At 42.1% G+C, this 8004-nt stretch overlaps 1 pseudogene; it reads left to right on the top strand.

Annotated features, from left to right (window-relative positions):
- The first annotated feature begins 700 nt into the window (after positions 1–700).
- LOC149270949 (uncharacterized) lies at positions 701–1367 on the top strand (annotated as a pseudogene).
- Positions 1368–8004: the final 6637 nt, after the last annotated feature.

The following is an 8004-nucleotide window of genomic DNA, read 5'->3' as shown; positions in this document are numbered from 1 at the left end:
AAGAAGCTGCTGGCCGAGACCAATACGGAACTGGGTCACGCCGTGAGACGTGCGAGCAATACGAAGTGGAGGTAAAACGCTTGCGTTAGCGCGTGGAGGATCGCAAAACAGACTCCGTAGCTATGGCTTGACGATGAAGCTGAGGAAAATTGCGATTGATACTTAAATTTCTTTATATAAGTTAACACACGCACACATACTCAACTGTTGGCAGCGCATGCTTTGACTGTTTTGCTTGCTGTAGGAAATTTCACATGCGCGCGCACAATAATTCTCAAACGGTTCTGACTCTGCCGTATTAGAGTGGTTGTTCCAGAGCGGAGAAAAGCGGTCTTACATGGCGTAGAAGTTAACCGTGATTACGAGCGAGGCTCGGTCACTAGGTTCGGTCGTTACACTTTCGGCTGAGTTGACCTTTGCGATTGTTCTTAGCGAATGCTCACACGAGCTAACAAAAAGATTGTAATAATAAAGATTGTAATAATAAGTGAATAAAGTGTCTTTGAATAATAACCCGTCTTATTATAATTTATATATAAGTCAATACCATGCTCTGACCACGTTCCCACGCCTACCTAAGTGGTACTGCTTCAGCCCACAAGCTTGACGTGCCCACTCAGCACGTCCGCTACAACCCGTGCACTTAGCTGCGCGCGCTTCTTCCAGGGCGTTCACCCCGCTGGGGTAACGAACTGGCGAAATGTGCATCGTAGCCGAATTGCACATTTCGACGACTGGCTTTGTGGACACGATTGGCAGCGGCACGAGCGTTGCTCCTATCAGGAAGTGCCCTGGCGTGAGCACTTCGCCGTCGTTGGGGTTTCTGCTGGCAGCGACCATTGGCCGCGAATTGAGCACGGCCTCGACCTCGACCAGCACGGTGGCCACCTCGTCCTGAGGCAATATTGCGCTGGCCATTGCCTTCAGCAGCAATCCCTTGGCAGATTTCACTGCCGCTTCACAAAGGACGCCGAAATGCGGCGCTCGAGGAGGAATGAAGACAAATTCCATTCCCCCCTCCGCAGCAAACGTTTCCATGTCCGCTGTGTTGCCATGGAAAGTAGCTCTGAGGTCCAGCATTGTCGCAATACAGCTTCCGGACAATCCCACGTCGACCAACGAACCTGGATAAACACATCAAAAACGAGTTCGAGGTTAAATCGGTGAATAATTCTAGATGCACAGCCTTCGAGGTAAAACAAACAAATATAACAATATACATTTTAACTGTCGATTTGCCACGAATTCCCAGCGAAACTAGTATTGGACCACAAAAGTCCACTCCACTGATCTCAAATGGCCTATTTCCATGTAAGCGATCAGCGAAAAAATTGTCCATTATTTGGGATAAGAGTTTCGGCTTGTAACGAAAACAATGTACGCACGAACTACTGCACTGCAAGCCTCTCGAGCATTGACCAGCCAAACCTGCTGACGAAGCAGGCTCATTAGTACCAGTGGATTGGCGTGGCAATGAGAGCGATACAAATGCTCCAAATTAAGCGTCACGAAACGACACTTTTTTGGAAGCAATTGGCAAGGAATTTGGCATTATGTGCTAGTGGTGCCTTCAATAAACGACCTCCGACTCGTAGCAACCACAACACACGCCTGCCATGCTGATGTGGGTGCAAAAACGGTGTCAGTTTTTGTAATGACGGTTGCAACACGATTAATTTCTTTATTTTCTTCATTTCTTCGCTGAATTCAATGTGTTGAATTACAGATATGACTGCAAGGAATGCGAAACTTAACTCAGAAGCTGTAGAAATCAGTGAAGAATGACTCTCTTGTTTTCCATTGATAAAGCTGAACATATATGCAACTATGCGGATTAACTTAGCGGATGACGATGTTGTTCTTGGATGGTTGCTACGCGATTAACAACGAGTGTGTTCAAGCTAAGTGAATGCATTCGCAGCCAATGAAGCACAACCTCCGAGTCTGACCAAAATGTGACTTTATTAATAGGACAATCAAGTATTTTCTTTACCGCATCCCACGAGATAGCTAACAATTCTGCAGCACACAGCTCCAACCGCGGAAAACACTTAGTTTTTAAGGGTGCTACCTTAGATTTGGCGACTAGCAGCCGACTAGCAGTTATACCCTCATCTGTTTGCATACTTACGTATAAACAACGTAAGCTCTTGTTGAGGCATCAGCAAATCCATAGCTTTGGCATCCTTTTTATTTGAGTGTGCCAACGTAACGAGGTATCTGCAACGGGCTTAAGTTTGAGAAACAGCTAGTTACTGCCTCAAATTCTTGCCTCATTTGGACAGGCAATTGGTCATCCCACCCAAGTTTATGCAACCACATTTCTTGTAAAAGGACCTTCGCACGAGTTACAATCGGACTTAACAAACCTAAAGGGTCGTATAACCTTGCCACAAATGACAAAACGGATCTTTTGGTCGGTTTCACTTCTACTGGACAGCTCATGGAATATCTAAAACTGTCATTCATTGGATTCCAAATTAATCCCAATGTTTTTGTGTCCTCTTGATGACCAATGACTATATCATTTCTAGCTGGTTGTGCTGCGAGTTGTTTACAATTGGACGACCATTTTGTGAGAGGAAACCCGAACGTTTGAAGAATTGCTATCAAGTCTCGATGCACAACAAGCATAATTCTTCAACGTCAACAAGTCATCAATATAGAAATATCTATAAATATCTTTCTGTGTATGTTTTTTTTTTTTTTTATACCCTGAACTCATTTTCAATGGGAAATCAGGGTTTAATGGTTTTGTTGAAAAGTATGTAACAGGCAGAAGGAGGCGTGGCAGACCCCACAAAGTATCAGGGCGAAGAGCTGATTTGATTTGGCCCTGTCCGTCTGTCTGTCTGTCCGTCTGTCCGTATGTTTGAATGCGTCGATTTCCGAAGATATAAAAGCTAGAGACTTCAATTTTTTTTTAAATGTTCGTAATTACAGCGCGGATATCGAGTTTATCATTAAAAATCGATAACTCATCCCGATCTTTTTTTATCGATAAAAAACCGTATCGAAAACCAGTTATAAAATTATATCTTCTACACCTTTATTGCTAGAGTCTCCAAATTTTTAATGTATGCTTTTATGAAATTTATACAATTTCGGCTTTTGTTCAAATTTACCCCCCACCCCTATATTCACCCCCTCACCATCACATTTGTAAAAAGCGTATTTCAAATACTAGAGACTTGTGCTTTGGCAAATACATGCATATCTATGTTATAATCATCCCACAAAATGTCCACAAAAAAAGTTATTAAACAATTAAGTTCTCATAGTTAGCACACACTGCCGCCCATGCGTGTTTATGCTTGGTTGTGAAATTGTGTATGTATGTGTGTGTAAATGTTTGTGTATATGTGTGTGTATGCATGCCTGTGTGTGCGTGCGTGTGTGTGTTTGTGTGTGTATGTGCGTGTTTCCTGTGTAAGTAGAAAGACGCAAAATATGATTGAAATAGCTATTGCTCCAAGGGTTCAGGGGATCTCGTAGTCGAGCAGTTTCGACTAGAGCTTTCTTACTTGTTTTATATTCGTTTATTGACAATCTTATTATATTACAAGTTGTGTGGTGGCTAGGATAGCGCGCGATGCTTGCGGGACGGCCGTAAAGCACTGCTTCGCAAGCACTATGCGCTACCTTAGCCTGGGACAGCTCGTCTTCTCGATCGCTCGACTCTGCGGAGCTCCATCATTACTGTGGCCGCGAAGGTGCTTGTAAGTTTCCAAGCTTCCTCCCATTTCAGCATGGCGTTGACTATGTTGTCCGCTCTGATGGAGCGGCCCAGTGCCACTTCTAGACGACGCCTCTCCTCCAGGAACCGAATACATACGAAAGGGATGTGGTTGGCGTCTTTCACTTGCCCTCGCCCGTACCAGGGGCACTCGTCAGTTTTCTCGTGACCAAAGCGCTTCAAATAGCTCCGAAAGCATCCATGGCCCGAGAGGATCTGCGAAAGATAGAAGTTAACCTCGCTGTGTTTGCGGTTAACCCATGGTGCGAGCTCCGGGATGAGCTTGTGCGTCCACCGCCCTTTAGCTGAGCTATTCCACTTTCTTTGCCAATGCCGTGTTATGCTGTTCGCCCTGATAGCGTTGAGTCGCGCAGGCGCGTGCGAATTCCGCTCCACCGTTTCGGCGACTAGGTACTCCAGGGCACCATGCCGGCTGTGACAAGCGCCGCATCATCGGAGATAGTCCTGAAAGCGCAGCTGACTCTGATTGCGCTCAGTCTGTAGATCTCGCAAATGCCCCGGCTGTAGCTCGGTGTTGCCATCGCTCTTGCCCATATTGGCGCAGCATAGAGGATGACAGACCTAATGACGCTCATTAGAAGAAGACGTCGTTGCTGTTTAGGTCCCCGCGTGTTAAGCATAATTCTTGAGAGAGCTCTACAAGAATCAGCGGACTTTTTATGCACATATTCTAAGTGCTCGCGGAAAGTTAATCTTGTGTCTATCATGACACCAAGATATCTTATCGCCCTCTTTGACGCAATGGTGACGTTGCCGATCTTTATATTGGCAGTTTCCACTCTTTTGCGACTGCTGACTAGTACGACTTCGGTCTTGTGTGCCGCTAGCTCGAGCCCAGCTCCTGTCAACCAGCTTCGTATGCGATTGATACTTTCGCTGCACATATCCTCTGTATCTTTGAGCTCCTTTCCTATGGCTACGACAGCTACATCATCAGCAAAGCCAATGGTGTGCGCGCGTGCTGGTAGTAGTAGGCTTAGACAAAGAAACGAAGACGAAAATCGTGTGTTGATTAGAGGGGAAAGGGCTTACAAAAACAAAGTTGGCAAAGCATAATCATAATGTTCACATGTATATACATTCCAAAGCACACGTCTCTAGTACTTGAAATACGCCTTTTACAGAGGTGAGGGTAAGGTGGTGGATATAAGATGGGAGGTAAATTACAACAAAAATCGAAATTATATAAAATACATATAAGTCTACATTTAAAATTTGGAAGCTCTAGCTCTAAAGGTGTAGGAGATATAATCAAATAACTAGCTCTCTGTAAGTTTTTTGATCGATAATAAAATATCGGGAGTAGTTATCGATATAAAAAGAAAAACTTGATATGCGCGTGATATACACGGACCTAGGAAAAAATTTCAAGTCTATAGCTCTTATATCTTCTGAGATCGACGCGTTCATACATACGGACGGACGAACGGACAGACAGACGGACAGGGCCAAATCGAATCAGCTCGTCGCCCTGATCAAGAATATATATACTTTGTGGGGTCTGCCACGCCTCCTTCTGCCTGTCACTACATTCAACTATATAAGTATCCAACAAACATATACTTTTTTCCTTTTGCCTGAGATTTGCTTCTCTTAGCCTTGTTCAGAGCAAGCACGCGAGAACCGAACACTCGAAAATGGTGTATAGGGTATTGTCAATTGCCTTTGTATGCCGCATCAATCAAAAATCAGTAAACTGCTTATTTACATACTCCGTGTCATTATCGCTGCGAAAAATTTTCCAAAACTTCGTTTTTTGCGTTCATTATATAGACAAAAATCATGCGTGAGTAAACAAACACTCAATGAATGACGCAAAATAGCGATTGTCACCGATTAACCTGACATTCATCGGTCCACATACATCTGTGTGCACTAGTTCAAGCACACCCTCTGTACTGCGATTTATTTTTATACCATGAACCCATTGAAAATGAGAAATCAAGGTATAATGGTTTTGTGGAAAAGTATGTAGCAGGCAGAAGAAATTATCGCAGACCCTGCAAAGTATATATATTCTTGATCAGCACGACGAGCTAGGAGATACCCTGAACCCCCTAAGTTGATATTCTACTCATTCTGCACTTCTTTTATGCAAACATGCATACACACGCACGTATAATCACGCGCTCTGCTGACGGCAGCAGCGACTGCGCTTGGGCTGCGCTGCTGTAGACATACAATCTTAATGAAAGTTTTAGAGCGAAATCATATGGTGAAAATGTGTGTACATTCTAAAGCGCAAGTCTCGAATACTTGAAATGAGTTTTTCACAAATTGTGGCGAATGGGGCATGGTATCCAAAATCTGTAAATTACAAAATCTTCGTATCGAACAACTGTATACACACAGTAAATCTGAAGTTTCTAGTTAAAAAAATGTTCAAAGTAGGCTGAAAAACCAAATCCATTTTTAGATTATTCTCGATAAAAAAGTTAACGGATGAGTTATCGAAAAAATATGATAAACTTGTACTGCGTATAGTCACTAACCAGAGAACACATAGACTAGACATCTAGAACAAATTTTTTCACCGACGAAAAAATGCGCTGAGGAGACTACACAACTTCGTATTTGCTCGGCTCAGTTTCTTGAGGCTCAAGCAGTGAAAATATTGCACGACAAAGTCAGTGTGCTGCAAGCGCTCAAACGAAATGGTGCCATTCTTATATGAAGCACGGCTATGCGCTATTTGTCCTACTCTCTCTCTCTCTCACTCTACCTCTCTCTTTCTCTATGGCCTCTCAAATAGCAGAAGCGCACAGAAATTGAAAATTGTTCGCGACGATCCCAGCTCTTTCCTCTTGAGTGAAAGGTATACCGAAATCATAAAAGCGTTTGTCACGCTCATGCAAGCAACATGTAAGCGTTTCGATGGTTATTCGTGGGAAGGGTATGAAAGCGTTGATACGCATAAAGAATATGATTTCGCGACGGGCATGCATACACACACTTGTAGTCCCTTGCCACATGTATGAGCATTTGTGACCTGCGTGCCTTACTCTTGCTGCTTGTAGCAATTTTAAAGTCCAGCATTTGCATTTGGTCGGTCTTACGGACTGTCATAACCACTTTACACAGATGTACAATGTATGAACATACATATGTATGTACATAAGTACATTTATATATTATTATTGCTAATCATGTTTATAAATGTGTTTATATCCGTAAATAATTATATATAATTCAAATTATTTTATACACATTTTCAACCGAAAAAATTATCGTAAAACACTACTAACTTTATTAAATGCTTTGCAATATATGAAATACACATGTCATATTATACTCAAGCTTTACTCATTATTGTCAAAAATTTCTAATTAAGTCATAATGGCCCATTTGATAGTCACCCTACGATTCAAATCATACAAAATTTACAAACTACTAAATCCAGAGACAATTAGCTTGCCATCCCATACAAGCATACACATACACAAATGTATGTATGCATGTGCTCACTTCACAAGGCAGACCAACGGCAAATTTTGGGCTTTACAATTTGCACAGCCTGTTCTGCACAGAAAGAACATATTTTCGCGACGAGCATGCACACACACACTTACATCCTTGCTACGCGTATGTGCTTTTGTGTGCGTGCGTCGCGAAACTCAATTCTTTCTCAGTATTTTCGTCTATTATCAGCCCAAAATTTGCCGTTGGTCTGCCTTGTGAAGTGAGCACATGCATACATACATTTGTGTATGTGTATGCTTGTATGGGATGGCAAGCTAATTGTCTCTGGATTTAGTAGTTTGTAAATTTTGTATGATTTGAATCGTAGGGTGACTATCAAATGGGCCATTATGACTTAATTAGAAATTTTTGACAATAATGAGAAAAGCTTGAGTATAATATGACATGTGTATTTCATATATTGCAAAGCATTTAATAAAGTTAGTAGTGTTTTACGATAATTTTTTCGGTTGAAAATGTGTATAAAATAATTTGAATTATATATAATTATTTACGGATATAAAAACATTTATAAACATGATTAGCAATAATAATATATAAATGTACTTATGTACATACATATGTATGTTCATACATTGTACATCTGTGTAAAGTGGTTATGACAGTCCGTAAGACCGACCAAATGCAAATGCTGGACTTTAAAATTGCTACAAGCAGCAAGAGTAAGGCACGCAGGTCACAAATGCTCATACATGTGGCAAGGGACTACAAGTGTGTGTGTGCATGCCCGTCGCGAAATCATATTCTTTATGCGTATCACCGCTTTC

The sequence above is a fragment of the Drosophila arizonae genome, chromosome 2, assembly GCF_054131065.1.
Source record: "Drosophila arizonae isolate 15081-1271.41 chromosome 2, UAZ_ARI_1.0, whole genome shotgun sequence".
Classification (NCBI taxonomy): domain Eukaryota; kingdom Metazoa; phylum Arthropoda; class Insecta; order Diptera; family Drosophilidae; genus Drosophila; species Drosophila arizonae.
This window is presented reverse-complemented; position numbering and strand designations above follow the sequence as displayed.